This window comes from Caretta caretta, chromosome 15 (assembly GCF_965140235.1).
Source record: "Caretta caretta isolate rCarCar2 chromosome 15, rCarCar1.hap1, whole genome shotgun sequence".
NCBI classification, from domain to species: Eukaryota; Metazoa; Chordata; order Testudines; family Cheloniidae; genus Caretta; species Caretta caretta.
In genome coordinates this window covers 585,474-603,366 of record NC_134220.1, presented here as the reverse complement: position 1 = coordinate 603,366, position 17,893 = coordinate 585,474, and the positions used below count along the sequence as shown (strand labels likewise).

Below are 17,893 nucleotides of genomic sequence, written 5' to 3'. Positions count from 1 at the left end.
ACACTAATATGGCTTCTAACCCAATACTAGCTGTAGTAAGACAGAACCAAGGATGGGGAGCTCTTGGGATGCTGGTTATGGTGGGACCCAACTGAGAGTACCAATTCATAGAATCATAGAAATGTAGAATATCAGGGTTGGAAGGGACCTCAGGAGGTCATCTAGTCCAATCCCCTGCTCAAAGCAAAGCCGATCCCCAATTAAATCATCCCAGCCAGGGCTTTGTCAAGCCTGACCTTAAAAACTTCTAAGGAAGGAGATTCCACCACCTCCCTAGGTAACACATTCCAGTGTTTCACCACCCTCCTAATGGAAAAGTTTTTCCTAATATCCAACCTAAATCTCCCCCACTGCAACTTGAGACCATTACTCCTTGTCCTATCATCTGCTACCACTGAGAACAGTCTAGAGCCATCCTATTTGGAACCCCCTTTCAGGTAGTTGAAAGCAGCTATCAAATCCCCCCTCATTCTTCTCTTCCGTAGACTAAACACCCCCAGTTCCCTCAGCCTCTCCTCATAACTCATGTGTTCCAGTCCCCTAATCATTTTTGTTGCCCTCCGCTGGACTCTCTCCAATTTTTCCACATCCTTCTTGTAGTGTGGGGCCCAAAACTGGACACAGTACTCCAGATGAGCCCTCACCAGTGTCGAATAGAGGGGAACGATCACGTCCCTCGATCTGCTGGCAATGCCCGTACTTATACATCCCAAAATGCCATTGGCCTTCTTGGCAACAAGGGCACACTGTTGACTCATATCGAGCTTCTCGTCCACTGTAACCCCTAGGTCCTTCTCTGCAGAACTGCTGCCGAGCCATTCGGTCCCTAGTCTGTAGCAGTGCATTGGATTCTTCCATCCTAAGTGCAGGACTCTGCACTTGTCCTTGTTAAACCTCATCAGATTTCTTTTGGCTCCAATTTGTCTAGGTCCCTCTGTATGCTATCCCTACCCTCCAGCGTATCTACCTCTCCTCCCAGTTTAGTGTCATCCGAAAACTTGCTGAGGGTGCAATCCACACCATCCTCCAGATCATTAATGAAGATATTGAACAAAACTGGCCCCAGGACTGACCCTTGGGGTACTCCGCTTCATACCGGCTGCCAACTAGACATGGAGCCATTGATCACTACCCGTTGAGCCCGACAATCTAGCCAACTTTCTACTCACCTTGTAGTGCATCCATCCAGCCCATACTTCTTTAACTTGCTGACAAGAATACTGTGGGAGACCGTGTCATAAGCTTTGCTAAAGTCAAGGAATAACATAAAGAAAAGGAGTACTTGTGGCACCTTAGAGACTAACGAATTTATTTGAGCATGAGCTTTCGTGAGCTACAGCTCACTTCATCAGATGTTTACCGTGGAAACTGCAGCAGACTTTATATACACACAGAGAATATGAAACAATACCTCCTCCCACCCCACTGTCCTGCTGGTAATAGCTTATCTAAAGTGATCAACAGGTGGGCCATTTCCAGCACAAATCCAGGTTTTCTCACCCTCCACCCCCCACACAAATTCACTCTCCTGCTGGTGCTAGCCCATCCAAAGTGACAACTCTTTGCATAATCAAGTCGGGCTATTTCCTGCATAGATCAAGGTTTTCTCACATCCCCCCCACCCCCATACACACACAAACTCACTCTCCTGCTGGTAATAGCTCATCTAAACTGACCACTCTCCAAGTTTAAATCCAAGTTAAACCAGAACATCTGGGGGGGGGGGGGGGTAGGAAAAAACAAGAAGAAACAGGCTACCTTGCATAATGACTTAGCCACTCCCAGTCTCTATTTAAGCCTAAATTAATAGTATCCAATTTGCAAATGAATTCCAATTCAGCAGTTTCTCGCTGGAGTCTGGATTTGAAGTTTTTTTGTTTTAAGATAGCGACCTTCATGTCTGTGATTGCGTGACCAGAGAGATTGAAGTGTTCTCCGACTGGTTTATGAATGTTATAATTCTTGACATCTGATTTGTGTCCATTTATTCTTTTACGTAGAGACTGTCCAGTTTGACCGATGTACATGGCAGAGGGGCATTGCTGGCACATGATGGCATATATCACATTGGTGGATGTGCAGGTGAACGAGCCTCTGATAGTGTGGCTGATGTTATTAGGCCCTGTGATGGTGTCCCCTGAATAGATATGTGGGCACAATTGGCAACGGGCTTTGTTGCAAGGATAGGGAGACAGGCCAGTCCTTGCCTACAGACAGCCCCGCAATCTGAAGCAAATACTCACCAACAACCACATACCACACAACAGAACCACTAACCCAGGAACTTATCCTTGCAACAAAGCCCGTTGCCAATTGTGCCCACATATCTATTCAGGGGACACCATCACAGGGCCTAATAACATCAGCCACACTATCAGAGGCTCGTTCACCTGCACATCCACCAATGTGATATATGCCATCATGTGCCAGCAATGCCCCTCTGCCATGTACATCGGTCAAACTGGACAGTCTCTACGTAAAAGAATAAATGGACACAAATCAGATGTCAAGAATTATAACATTCATAAACCAGTCGGAGAACACTTCAATCTCTCTGGTCACGCAATCACAGACATGAAGGTCGCTATCTTAAAACAAAAAAACTTCAAATCCAGACTCCAGCGAGAAACTGCTGAATTGGAATTCATTTGCAAATTGGATACTATTAATTTAGGCTTAAATAGAGACTGGGAGTGGCTAAGTCATTATGCAAGGTAGCCTGTTTCTTCTTGTTTTTTCCTACCCCCCCCCCCCCCCAGATGTTCTGGTTTAACTTGGATTTAAACTTGGAGAGTGGTCAGTTTAGATGAGCTATTACCAGCAGGAGAGTGAGTTTGTGTGTGTATGGGGGTGGGGGGGATGTGAGAAAACCTTGATCTATGCAGGAAATAGCCCGACTTGATTATGCAAAGAGTTGTCACTTTGGATGGGCTAGCACCAGCAGGAGAGTGAATTTGTGTGGGGGGTGGAGGGTGAGAAAACCTGGATTTGTGCTGGAAATGGCCCACCTGTTGATCACTTTAGATAAGCTATTACCAGCAGGACAGTGGGGTGGGAGGAGGTATTGTTTCATATTCTCTGTGTGTATATAAAGTCTGCTGCAGTTTCCACGGTAAACATCTGATGAAGTGAGCTGTAGCTCACGAAAGCTCATGCTCAAATAAATTCGTTAGTCTCTAAGGTGCCACAAGTACTCCTTTTCTTTTTGCGAATACAGACTAACACGGCTGTTCCTCTGAAACCTGTCATTATGCAAGGCACTGCATTTAGCCGTATGGAGTGGAAATCTATCAACTGCATGAAGAAACTTGTACAGATACAGACAGACATCATCTTCCTTTCCAAATGCAAACAGATGGACATCGTACCAAAAGGACTGAAGGTCAAAAATCCATTACAATCTACATACCACACAGACTATGCTGACAGCTTGTGCCTCACGCTCTCAAAGAAACTGCGGAATCACCTGATCAAGATCCTCTACAGCAAACAGGGAAAGATTAAGAATGAGCTCTCAAAAATGGATACTCTCATAAAGAACCAACCTTCCACACAAACTTCCTCGTGGCTGGATTTTACTAAAACTAGACAAGCCATTTACAACGCACACTTTGCTTCTCTACAAAAGAAAAAAGACACTAAACTTTCTAAACTACTACATGCTACAAGGGGCCACAGCAATGGTTCCCTCACCCCACCTAGCAATATTGTTAACCTATCCAACTATGCTCTCAGCCCAGCAGAAGCAGCTGTTCTATCTCGGGGCCTCTCCTTCTGCCCCTCCACCCCCACGAACATGATACAGTTCTGTGGTGACCTAGAATCCTATTTTCGACGTCTCCGTCTCAAGGAATATTTCCAAAATACCTCTGAACAACATACTAATCCACAGAGGTCTCCCTGCCAACACTACAGAAAGAGGGATTCTAGATGGACTCCTCCTGAAGGTCGAAACAGCAGACTGGACTTCTACATAGAGTGCTTCCGCCGACGTGCACGAGCTGAAATTGTGGAAAAGCAGCATCACTTGCCCCATAACCTCAGCCATGCGGAACGCAATGCCATCCACAGCCTCAGAAACAACTCTGACATCATAATCAAAAAGGCTGACAAAGGAGGTGCTGTTGTCATCATGAATAGGTCGGAATATGAACAAGAGGCTGCTCGGCAGCTCTCCAACACGAGTTTCTACAAGCCATTACCCTATGATCCCACTGAGAGTTACCAAAAGCAACTACAGCATTTGCTCAAGAAACTTCCTGAAAAAGCACAAGATCAAATCCGCACAGACACACCCCTGGAACCCCGACCTGGGATATTCTATCTACTACCCAAGATCCATAAACCTGGAAATCCTGGGCGCCCCATCATCTCAGGCATTGGCACCCTGACAGCAGGATTGTCTGGCTATGTAGACTCCCTCCTCAGGCCCTACGCTACCAGCACTCCCAGCTACCTTCGAGACACCACTGACTTCCTGAGGAAACTTCAATCCATCGGTGATCTTCCTGAAAACACCATCCTGGCTACTATGGATGTAGAAGCCCTCTACACCAACATTCCACACAAAGATGGACTACAAGCCGTCAAGAACACTATCCCCGATAATGTCACGGCTAACCTGGTGGCTGAACTTTGTGACTTTGTCCTTACCCATAACTATTTCACATTTGGGGACAATGTATACCTTCAGATCAGCGGCACTGCTATGGGTACCCGCATGGCCCCACAGTATGCCAACATTTTTATGGCTGATTTAGAACAACGCTTCCTCAGCTCTCGTCCCCTAAAGCCCCTACTCTACTTGCGCTATATTGATGACATCTTCATCATCTGGACCCATGGAAAAGAAGCTCTTGAGGAATTCCACCACGATTTCAACAATTTCCATCCCACCACCAACCTCAGCCTGGTCCAGTCCACACAAGAGATCCACTTCCTGGACACTACAGTGCTAATAAACAATGGCCACATAAACACCACCCTATACCGGAAACCTACTGACCGCTATTCCTACCTGCATGCCTCCAGCTTTCACCCTGACCACACCACACGATCCATCGTCTACAGCCAAGCTCTGCGATACAACCGCATTTGCTCCAACCCCTCAGACAGAGACAAACACCTACAAGATCTCTGTCAAGCTTTCTTACAACTACAATACCCACCTGCAGAAGTAAAGAAACAGATTGATAGAGCCAGAAGAGTTCCCAGAAGTTACCTACTACAGGACAGGCCTAACAAAGAAAATAACAGAACGCCACTAGCGATCACCTTCAGCCCCCAACTAAAACCCCTCCAACGCATTATTAAGGATCTACAACCTATCCTAAAGGATGACCCAACACTCTCACAAGTCTTGGGAGACAGGCCAGTCCTTGCCTACAGACAGCCCCGCAATCTGAAGCAAATACTCACCAACAACCACATACCACACAACAGAACCACTAACCCAGGAACTTATCCTTGCAACAAAGCCCGTTGCCAATTGTGCCCACATATCTATTCAGGGGACACCATCACAGGGCCTAATAACATCAGCCACACTATCAGAGGCTCGTTCACCTGCACATCCACCAATGTGATATATGCCATCATGTGCCAGCAATGCCCCTCTGCCATGTACATCGGTCAAACTGGACAGTCTCTACGTAAAAGAATAAATGGACACAAATCAGATGTCAAGAATTATAACATTCATAAACCAGTCGGAGAACACTTCAATCTCTCTGGTCACGCAATCACAGACATGAAGGTCGCTATCTTAAAACAAAAAAACTTCAAATCCAGACTCCAGCGAGAAACTGCTGAATTGGAATTCATTTGCAAATTGGATACTATTAATTTAGGCTTAAATAGAGACTGGGAGTGGCTAAGTCATTATGCAAGGTAGCCTGTTTCTTCTTGTTTTTTCCTACCCCCCCCCCCCCCAGATGTTCTGGTTTAACTTGGATTTAAACTTGGAGAGTGGTCAGTTTAGATGAGCTATTACCAGCAGGAGAGTGAGTTTGTGTGTGTATGGGGGTGGGGGGGATGTGAGAAAACCTTGATCTATGCAGGAAATAGCCCGACTTGATTATGCAAAGAGTTGTCACTTTGGATGGGCTAGCACCAGCAGGAGAGTGAATTTGTGTGGGGGGTGGAGGGTGAGAAAACCTGGATTTGTGCTGGAAATGGCCCACCTGTTGATCACTTTAGATAAGCTATTACCAGCAGGACAGTGGGGTGGGAGGAGGTATTGTTTCATATTCTCTGTGTGTATATAAAGTCTGCTGCAGTTTCCACGGTAAACATCTGATGAAGTGAGCTGTAGCTCACGAAAGCTCATGCTCAAATAAATTCGTTAGTCTCTAAGGTGCCACAAGTACTCCTTTTCTTTTTGCGAATACAGACTAACACGGCTGTTCCTCTGAAAGGAATAACATGTCCACTGCTTTCCCTTCATCCACAGAGCCAGTTATCTCATCATAGAAGGCAATTAGATTAGTCAGGCATGACTTGCCCTTGGTGAATCCATGCTGACTGTTCCTGATCACTTTCCTCTCCTTTAAGTGCTTCAGAATTGATTTCTTGAGGACCTGCTCCATGATTTTTCCAGGGACTGAGGTGAGGCTGACTGGCCTGTAGTTCCCAGGATCCTCCTTTGTCCCTTTTTTAAAGATGGGCACTACATTAGCCTTTTTCCAGTCGTCCAGGACTTCCCCGGATCGCCATGAGTTTTCAAAGATAATGGCCAACGGCTCTGCAATCACATCCGCCAATCACATCCTTTAGCACTCTCGGATGCAGCGCATCCAGCCCCATGGACTTGTGCACGTCCAGCTTTTCTAAATAGTCCCGAACCACTTCTTTCTCCACAGAGGGCTGGTCACCTCCTCCACATGCTGTGCTGCCCAGCGCAGCAGTCTGGGAGCTGACCTTGTTAGTGAAAACAGAGGCAAAAAAAGCATTGAGTACGTTAGCTTTTTCCACATCCTCTGTCACTAGGTTGCCTCCCTCATTCAGTAAGGGGCCCCCACTTTCCTTGGCTTTCCTTGGTTAATCATAACCAGCAAACAATAGCCTCGTCTTAGACACCTCATTTGACCCCCTTTATACAAGATTTGGTGCCACTATAGCACTTTGTGTCAGAGGAGCAGCCGTGTCAGTCTGTATCCACAAAAAGAAGAGGGGGACTTGTGGCACCTTAGAGACTAACCGATTTATTTGAGCATAAGCTTTCGTGAGCTACAGCTCCTTTTCTTTTTACAGGACTTTGGTTGCAACAATGATCTAAGCGGTCCCAGTTCATGTCAATAACGTCACAGGAGTCCAATAGGGGTAGGGAGGTGGCGGAATTGGGGCGGGGAATTTGGGGAAGGGGTTGGAATGGGGGTGGGCAGGGGCAGAAGGGGGCAGGTCGGGGTGGAGTTGGGGCGGGGGGGGTCGAGCACTCACTGGCGCCAGGAGAAGTTGGCACCTATGCCATTAGAGAGTCTGAGCTGGTTCATTCTTCCATTTTGTCCTTTTCCAGATTTTCTTCTTGAGATCTGTGTCTCAGACACGAGCAAAAACAGCTGATTCGCAATATATTTGCTCCCACAGGGCTACCGATGTGTAAGTTCTCAAAGGCCTCTAGAAAGGCATCATTGAGCTGTCAAGAGATTTTCAGAAAAGAAACAGTGTAAGCCCCCCACTGCTTGTTTTTAGATTTACGCAACCCTGGGTCAGTTCCTAACCCCATTATACCCCATCCTCGACCATCACTTCTCAATCATTCATTTACCTGAGTGACATCTTTTCCATTCACCTTGTCCACCGGTGAGTCCCAGAAGCAGAGGTCACCTTCCTCCACAGGGGTGGACAACGAGAGACCATCACGCTTGTTGGGCTGCCTCACGAGTGCTTGAGTTTCAGGATTGGGTTCCAGTGTATCCCTCAAGGGCTGGGCCTAAGGGCTCCCCATGACCGCTCTCTCCACCTCGGAACTGTCACTAATGTAGCGATTCCTCCACAGGCGGTCAAAAGCCCTCGAAGCTAAAACAAAGTCCAAAGTTCTCATGGGGGTGGTGAAGGAGTCCATGTTTCCTCTCAACATTTTCATGATTTCTGAGGGTAGCTATGTTAGTCTGTATCAGCAAAAACAATGAGGAGTCCTTGTGGCACTTTAGAGACTAACAAATTTATTTGGGCATAAGCTTTGGTGGGCGAAAACCCCACTTCATCAGATGCTTGGAGTGGAACATACAGTAAGGAGGTATAAATACACAGCATATGAAAAAATGGGAGTTGTGAAAGATGGGGGTCAGTGCTAACGAGCCAATTCAATTAAAAACTAAATCAATTTGTTAGTTTCTAAGGTGCCACAAGTACTCCTCATTGTTTTTACAAAAACTAATTTCCCCTTGCTGAATACTCACACCTTCTTGTCAACTGTTTGAAATGGGTCGCCTTGTTTACATTGGCCTCATTAACACTACAAAAGTGATTTTCACTCCTTGTCGACTGTTGAGAATAGCCTACTTCCAGCTTAATTGAATTGGCTCATTAGCACTGACCCCCAACTTGGTAAGGTAACTCCCATCTTTTCATGTGCTGTGTATTTATAGGTTTCAGAGGAACAGCCGTGTTAGTCTGTATTCGCAAAAAGAAAAGGAGTACTTGTGGCACCTTAGAGACTAACCAATTTATTTGAGCATGAGCTTTCGTGAGCTACAGCTCACTTCATCAGATGTTTACCGTGGAAACTGCAGCAGACTTTATATACACACAGAAATCATGAAACAATACCTCCTCCCACCCCACTGTCCTGCTGGTAATAGCTTATCTAAAGTGATCAACAGGTGGGCCATTTCCAGCACAAATCCAGGTTTTCTCACCCTCCACCCCCCCACACAAATTCACTCTCCTGCTGGTGCTAGCCCATCCAAAGTGACAACTCTTTACATAATCAAGTCGGGCTATTTCCTGCATAGATCAAGGTTTTCTCACATCCCCCCCACCCCCATACACACACAAACTCACTCTCCTGCTGGTAATAGCTCATCTAAACTGACCACTCTCCAGGTTTAAATCCAAGTTAAACCAGAACATCTGGGGGGGGGGGGGTAGGAAAAAACAAGAGGAAACAGGCTACCTTGCATAATGACTTAGCCACTCCCAGTCTCTATTTAAGCCTAAATTAATAGTATCCAATTTGCAAATGAATTCCAATTCAGCAGTTTCTCGCTGGAGTCTGGATTTGAAGTTTTTTTGTTTTAAGATAGCGACCTTCATGTCTGTGATTGCGTGACCAGAGAGATTGAAGTGTTCTCCGACTGGTTTATGAATGTTATAATTCTTGACATCTGATTTGTGTCCATTTATTCTTTTACGTAGAGACTGTCCAGTTTGACCAATGTACATGGCAGAGGGGCATTGCTGGCACATGATGGCATATATCACATTGGTGGATGTGCAGGTGAACGAGCCTCTGATAGTGTGGCTGATGTTATTAGGCCCTGTGATGGTGTCCCCTGAATAGATATGTGGGCACAATTGGCAACGGGCTTTGTTGCAAGGATAAGTTCCTGGGTTAGTGGTTCTGTTGTGTGGTATGTGGTTGTTGGTGAGTATTTGCTTCAGGTTGCGGGGCTGTCTGTAGGCAAGGACTGGCCTGTCTCCCAAGACTTGTGAGAGTGTTGGGTCATCCTTTAGGATAGGTTGTAGATCCTTAATAATGCGTTGGAGGGGTTTTAGTTGGGGGCTGAAGGTGACGGCTAGTGGCGTTCTGTTATTTTCTTTGTTAGGCCTGTCCTGTAGTAGGTAACTTCTGGGAACTCTTCTGGCTCTATCAATCTGTTTCTTTACTTCTGCAGGTGGGTATTGTAGTTGTAAGAAAGCTTGACAGAGATCTTGTAGGTGTTTGTCTCTGTCTGAGGGGTTGGAGCAAATGCGGTTGTATCGCAGAGCTTGGCTGTAGACGATGGATCGTGTGGTGTGGTCAGGGTGAAAGCTGGAGGCATGCAGGTAGGAATAGCGGTCAGTAGGTTTCCGGTATAGGGTGGTGTTTATGTGGCCATTGTTTATTAGCACTGTAGTGTCCAGGAAGTGGATCTCTTGTGTGGACTGGACCAGGCTGAGGTTGGTGGTGGGATGGAAATTGTTGAAATCATGGTGGAATTCCTCAAGGGCTTCTTTTCCATGGGTCCAGATGATGAAGATGTCATCAATATAGCGCAAGTAGAGTAGGGGCTTTAGGGGACGAGAGCTGAGGAAGCGTTGTTCTAAATCAGCCATAAAAATGTTGGCATACTGTGGGGCCATGCGGGTACCCATAGCAGTGCCGCTGATCTGAAGGTATACATTGTCCCCAAATGTGAAATAGTTATGGGTAAGGACAAAGTCACAAAGTTCAGCCACCAGGTTAGCCGTGACATTATCGGGGATAGTGTTCTTGACGGCTTGTAGTCCATCTTTGTGTGGAATGTTGGTGTAGAGGGCTTCTACATCCATAGTAGCCAGGATGGTGTTATCAGGAAGATCACCGATGGATTGAAGTTTCCTCAGGAAGTCAGTGGTGTCTCGAAGGTAGCTGGGAGTGCTGGTAGCGTAGGACCTGAGGAGGGAGTCTACATAGCCAGACAATCCTGCTGTCAGGGTGCCAATGCCTGAGATGATGGGGCGCCCAGGATTTCCAGGTTTATGGAGAGTGAGTTTATGTGTGTATGGGGGTGGGGGGGATGTGAGAAAACCTTGATCTATGCAGGAAATAGCCCGACTTGATTATGTAAAGAGTTGTCACTTTGGATGGGCTAGCACCAGCAGGAGAGTGAATTTGTGTGGGGGGGTGGAGGGTGAGAAAACCTGGATTTGTGCTGGAAATGGCCCACCTGTTGATCACTTTAGATAAGCTATTACCAGCAGGACAGTGGGGTGGGAGGAGGTATTGTTTCATGATTTCTGTGTGTATATAAAGTCTGCTGCAGTTTCCACGGTAAACATCTGATGAAGTGAGCTGTAGCTCACGAAAGCTCATGCTCAAATAAATTGGTTAGTCTCTAAGGTGCCACAAGTACTCCTTTTCTTTTTGTGTATTTATACTTCCCTACTGTATGTTCCACTCCATGCATCTGGTGAAGTGGGTTTTAGCCCACCAAAGCTTATGCCCAAATAAATTTGTTAGTCTCTGAAGTGCCACAAGGACTCCTCATTGTTTTTCCATGATTTCTAAAACACACATTCTTGATACGAAATGGCTCTTCCATGCGGTGGGGCGGTGCTATGCTCTGACTGGAAAAGGGCAGTATTGGGAGCTCTTGTAGGGGTCACACGACCCTCTTCTGAGTGGGTCACCCTTCCCCAGAACACCCCCTGATTGGTCAAATCCACTCTTGCGGAACTCTCTATGGCTGAAACCCAACCTGACTGGTAGAGGGCAGTCGGTGGAGTTCTCAGAGGGGTCATACAACCCACTGCCAGACAGATCACCCTGCCCCAGAACATGCCCTTGTTGCCGGCACCCAATCCGGAGAGACAAAACAACAGCAGGGGTTCGTTACCCAGTGTGTTTCACTCAATAATTACAATGGGGTGGAGAAGCAGAAAAGTTTATTTGCAGCTGCAAACAAGGTACAGGCAGAACAGAATCTCAAATCCTGCACCCAGAGCAGGTCATTACACACACTTTTATATTCCTTAATGCTACTGCACTACACATCAGCCAATTAAAACTTTGCACAAATACTCTGCCTTCCTTATATGGGTTACAACAATGTTTATTTCCTGCAACCTCTAACAAGCATTCCTAGCAACTGAAACAACCAGCACATTCTGTCTGGCCTTGTAACTATCTCCTATTATCTTTAGCTTGGCGTCAGCAAACCTTACACTATGAGGCATTATCTGTGGCTGCAACATTGTTTTAAGAGCAAAAAAGCTTACTCAAACCAGCCAGGCCTGAATTCTATTAAGGGGAGTTGAGAAGAAGCCCTTAGGCCTTCAGCTGGGAGACTTCCTCGACCCTTATGGCCTTCCATCCTCTCGACTTAACTAGTGGCCATGCCCTGGGGTCTCCAACAATTCCCTCCTTTGAGAATACTCATTTCTATTGCTTGAGTCTTCTCATCTTTATTTACTTACTAGCAAGCTATGCATAAAATTAAAATTTTCAAAACTATTCAAAATAGGCGTTTTTACAAAATAAGCATTTTGGCGTCCCAACATGGGGCAACGAGGCTGCAATTTAGCCTTGCCCGGATCCCTTCCGGAGGTCAAGGATTGCAGCAATAACCGACGCCCAGCGTGCACCGGTGAATTCATCGGGGGCCTCGGAGGAGACACAGTTTGATCGACCTCGGAGGGCATGACGGTACAACGCACTCACATAGTGGAGAAGCAGCTATGGGCAATGGTGGGGAACCAGTCCCTTGGATAAGGTAGGAACCTTTTGAAATCCAGATTATATGCTCTGTTGGAACCTGGGGACGCCCAAAGTTACCGTGTAGGTATGGGACAGGAACAGAGCACGGGAGGTAGGGTACGGTGCACGCCCCTAGGGTGTATTTTAGTAAATTGGAAGGTATTTAGATCAGATCCAATGACTAAGGGTAAATTGAAGCGATTTTGTATGGTTGACTGGCCTCAGTACCAATTAGAGGACCAGGAACAGTGGCCTCCTGGAGGATCACTAAACCATAATACAATCCTCCAGTTACTCTTGTTCTGTCAGCGAACGGGGAAGTGGAATGAGCATTCGTATGCTTATTTGTTTATGACCTTGTGGTCTCATACTGATATTTTACAATGCTGTAATTTAACCCCGATTGGCCCGGTAGCAATTAATGTCACTCCCCGGACCCCCACCCCAAATGTAATGGCAGATCCGGTGTCTCCTTCGGCCCTTACACCCACACAGAGTGGGGCTCCTTCGGCCCCTACACCCACACAGAGCGAGGCTCAGAGTAAGATTCCTAGTGAAGCTCATGGTGAGGTTCGAGCTCCATCTGCCGGATTATATGCATTACTTACCGAGACTAAAATTGCTCGGAATGCAGCGGAAGGTAGACCAGCTGTTACATGTAGGTCTATACTCACGCACCTTTTAATCCTATGGACCTGGCCGCTTTCAAAGCACAGGCTGGAGAATTTTCTATCAACCCAAGCAAGTTTGTATCGGTTTTTGAGGGATGTCTTAGTAGCTACAAGCCAGAGTGGGATGATTGTAATGTCCTTCTGCGAACATTATTGACTGAGGTTGAATGAGAACAGGTCATAGCTAAAGCAAGGGAGGAAGCAAAGAGGTGATATGACCAGGACCGTAACAATATCCTGACCCCAGATGATCAGGTTTCTATAAAGAATCCTAGGTGGGACCCAAATGACAATGAGGCTATGACCCACCTCACCTCCTATAAGGAGCTGCTACTGTACGGACTCCGTCATGCAGCTGTCAGACAGAATAATTGAACTAAACCATATGAGGTAGTGCAGGATCCAAAGAAAAGCCCTGGAGCTTTTTTACAGCGCATTCGAGACACGATCCAACAGTATACCAATGCAGATCCTAATGATCCACAAACTGAGGCAATTATTAAAGGAGTATTTACAAGCAGGGCAGCCCCCGACATTAAGAGAAAGCTACAGAAAAAGGAGGATTTGATGGGTATGACCATGGCACAGATTTTAGAAGCAGCAAATCAAGTGTATAGTTTAAGAGAAGTGGAGAAGGAGAAGAAGCAGGTGAGATTGATGGTAGCGGCGGTGCAGACAGGCACGAAGAGAAGTGAACGAGAAGGAAGGGGCCGTGGACGCGGACGTCCAGGCCCACGGAAGAGACGACTGGGGCGCAATCAGTGTGCCCTGTGTCGGCAAGAGGGACACTGGAAGAATGAGTGCCCAAACAAGAAGGAAAGGGGGGGTACCTCTATGATGGCAATAGAAGAACAGGAATAGGGGTGTCAGGGGAGACGGATCATCCTACCACCAGAACCCCGAGTAAAAATGCGGGTGGAAAATGAAGAAATAGATTTTTTAGTGGACTCTGGAGCGGTGCGAACTGCTATAAATCACCCCCTTCAGTTGCCAGTAGCAGACTCCCTCACTGTGACAGGAGCCACAGACAAAGATACCAAGTGCCTAGTGTATGCCCCAGCAGAATGTGCTTTGGGAAACAGAACCATATCCCATAAGCTGGTTTACCTCCCTGAATGCCCAACACCGTTGCTGTGATGGGACCTGCTGTGTCGCCTAGGTGCCACCCTGCATTTTTCTCAAGATGAAATAACCCTTACCTTACCCCCTGAAAATGCATGGATTATGGCCCTTGCAGTTGAACTCAGCTATGCAAGCCCCAGAATGGGACGGGTGGGAAGTCCAATTGTATCCCCTTGTGTGGGCATCAGGGATCCCAGGAAAAGCTACTCACCAAACTCCCATTCATGTCCAGCTCAAACCCGGGAAAGGCCCGGTGCGGGTAAAGCAATATCCAATCAAGAAGGAAGCCAGAGAGGGGTTACAGGAAACCATAGATCGATTTCTGATGTACGGTATTCTCTGGGAATGTCAGTCAGCCTGGAACACTCCCATTTTACAGAAACCTGATGGCACATACCGGCTGGTACAAGATCTAAGGGCAGTTAATGAACGGGTTAAGACTCTGCACCCTCTTGTCCCTAACCCATATACCCTATTGGCTTCTGTAGGGGGACAGTATACCCATTTTTCAGTTCTTGATTCAAAAGATGCTTTTTGCCATCCCAGTTGACACCTCATCACAGGAGATTTTCTCCTTCGAATGGGAGTACCGGAACAGAGTTAAAAAGCAACTTTGCTGGACATTGTTAGCCCAGGGGTTTAAAAATTCCCCCACCCTCTTTGGCCAGGCTCTGGCCAGGGACCTAGAGGAGTGGGATAATGAGGAAGCCCTCCTTTTGCAATATGTAGATGATCTGTTAATTGCCACTGTGGGCTTAACTCCCTGCCTTAAAGCCACCGTGAGTCTCCTGAATTTTGTGGGACTCCGAGGATATCGGGTAGCACGAGGTAAGGCTCAGATTGCTCTCCCGCAGGTACAGTACCTCGGGTTCTACATACGGCAGAGGGAACGCCAGCTTTCAAATGAGAGGAAGGAAGCCATATGCCAAGTTCCTATCCCGAGCGGCAAGCTCAGAGCATTTCTGGGGATGGCAGGCTTCTGTAGGATATGGATCCCAGAGTTTGGACTATGGGCTAGACCCCTGTACGACTGTGTAAAAGGAGCAGACCATGACCCCTTTCATTGGACCCCAGAGGCTGACAGGGCATTTAAAATCCTAAAAAGAAAGCTAATGGAAGTCCCGGCTCTAGGACTGCCAGATCTCTCCAAGCCATTTCAGTTGTATGTACATGAACGAAAGGGGGTGGCCCTGGAAGTACTCACACAGCTGCTAGGAGCATGGAAATGTCTGGTGGCATATTTTTCTAAACAACTGGACCAAGTAGCCAAGGGCTGGCCAGCATGCCTGCGGGCAGTGGCAGCCACGTCCCTGACCCTGGCAGAAGCAGAAAAACTGACACTAGGGGGAACAATACAGGTTTTTACACCACACATGGTACGCGCTTTACTGAATGTTAAGGGCGGCCTCTGGCTCACACAAGCACGTATAGCAAGATACCAAGCAAAGCTCTTAGAGAACCCTGAGGTCATGCTGCAGCCTTGTCCATCCCTTAACCCTGCCACCCTCTAACCAGAAACTGAGAAACAGGAACATGTCTGTTTGGAGATCATAGATGCCCAATACTCTAGCCCCTCCCAAATGCAGATTATGAGTGGTACACTGATGGTAGCAGCATGGTGATAAATGGGCAAAGAAGGGCGGGTTATGCTATTGTGACCCTCAATGACACCGTGGAAGCCCAAATTCTCTGGCTTCTAGAGGCCGTGCAACTCCCTTTGGAAGTGGCAGTAGTACACTGTAAGGCCCATCAGAGGGAGGATCAAGATGTAACCAGGGGTAATGCCAGGGCAGATAGAGAGGCGAAGCATGCTGCCACCCTGACATCCCCTCAGACTGAGAACACCTATATGCATGCCCTTATCCCATCAGTGGGGGAGCTCCCGACCCCTCAGTATTCTGGGGAGGAGAAACAGCTAGCTGACATACTTGGTCTCCAGGAAAAGGAGGGATGGCTTCATTCCCCGGAAGGGAAAGTCCTCTTACCAAAGGGCCTAATTCTGCCAGTATTACAGAAATTACATCAAACCACTCATGCTGGCAGGGAGGCACCTATCCAACTAATAGGAAAGTACTTCACAACCTCCAGACTCCAACCCCTGGCTGCCCAGGTACAAGCAGACTGCTTAGTCTGTCGAAAGAATAACCCCCGACCAGGACACCCAGTACCACCAGCGGCCCTGGAACCCACTCCAGGCCCCGGACGGGTGTGGCAAATAGACTTTACTGAGTTTCCCCGCACCCAGGGTTTCAAGTATCTCCTTGTCATAGTGGATAGATTCAGCGGATGGCCGGAAGCCTTCCCATGTCGCAATTGCACTGCCAGGACAGTGGCTCTCAAGTTTGTTAAGGAAATCATTCCTCGCTTTGGACTTCCCCAGTGGACGGAATCTGACAGTGGGACACACTTCACATCAAAAATCGTCCAAAGCATCTCAGACGCCTTACAGGTTCCCTGGAAACTCGATACGCCCTGGAGACCGCAAGCCAGTGAGGTAGTGGAGCGGACCAATCAGACCCTTAAGCGACATCTCTCGAAAGTATGCCAGGAGGCCTCCCTACGGTGGCCTGATGCCCTGCCCCTAGTTCTGCTCCGCATCCGTGCTCTCCCAGAGGGTAGATTAGGGCTCAGTCCCTTTGAAATTATGTTTGGAAGGGCATGGCCTATGAATGGTACACCGGTTGTGTCAGGGGGAGAGTGGGAATTGGGAAATGGGTTTTTGTCTCAGTATATGTGTTCCCTGTCTGCTGTTCTTTTGTCTCTTCACCGGTATACTAAGGATTCCCAGCCTCTGCCCTTGGATTCGCCCATCCACTCCCTGCAGCCTGGTGATTCAGTGCTCGTACGTACCTGGAAAGACGAGCCCCTCCAGGAAAAGTGGAAGGGACCCTACACCGTCCTGGCCCAACTCTCACATGAGTTCGGGGAAGTACGTCAGGGGATGCTACAGAACAGGCTGGCTGTGGACTATTTGCTTCTACGCCATGGTCACCTATGCCAGGAGTTTGCCGGCATGTGTTGCTTTAATATAACAGATGCAGGGCCCTCCCTAGAAGCTGATTTACAACGCCTAAAGCAGCTGGTAAAGGGCATTCATCAGCAAACTGGGGAGGATTGGCTAGGCTCTTTATTTGCTGGTTGGGGCCTTTCCCCGTGGCTAAGGGGGTTGTTTAGCCTATTATATAAGGTTTTTCCCTGTATTAACCATGCTACGTTCCCTGTGTTGTAGGTGGTCCTGTGGTGGTTCCACTGGTTCTTAGAGGGGTCATGCAACCCACTGCCAGACAGATCACCCTGCCCCAGAACATGCCCTGATCGGTCACATCCGCTCTCAGGGAGGGTCTCCGCAGCTGAACCCACCCTGATTGGTAGAGGGCGGGGGGGAATTCTTAGAGGGGTCACACAACCCTCTTCCAGCTCGGTCACCCTGCCCTGGAACACTCCCTTATTGGTCAAATCTCCTCTCGGGGCGGTCCTACGGAGAGTGAACCCCACCCTGATTGGTAGAGGGCGGGGGGCGAATTCTTAGAGGGGTCACACAACCCTCTTCCAGCTCGGTCACCCTGCCCTGGAACACTCCCTTATTGGTCAAATCTCCTCTCGGGGCGGTCCTACGGAGAGTGAACCCCACCCTGATTGGTAGAGGGCGGTGAGGGGAATTCTTAGAGGGGTCACACAACCCTCTTCCAGCTCGGTCACCCTGCCCTGGAACACTCCCTTA

General features: G+C 47.8%; 1 long non-coding RNA gene across 1 annotated transcript; it reads left to right on the top strand.

The window, feature by feature from the left end:
* The first annotated feature begins 11,775 nt into the window (after positions 1 to 11,775).
* Positions 11,776 to 17,372, top strand: LOC142069336 (uncharacterized). The gene is made up of 2 exons (XR_012665124.1): positions 11,776 to 12,395; positions 16,952 to 17,372. It is a non-coding gene; the product is annotated as an uncharacterized LOC142069336 (long non-coding RNA).
* Positions 17,373 to 17,893: the final 521 nt, after the last annotated feature.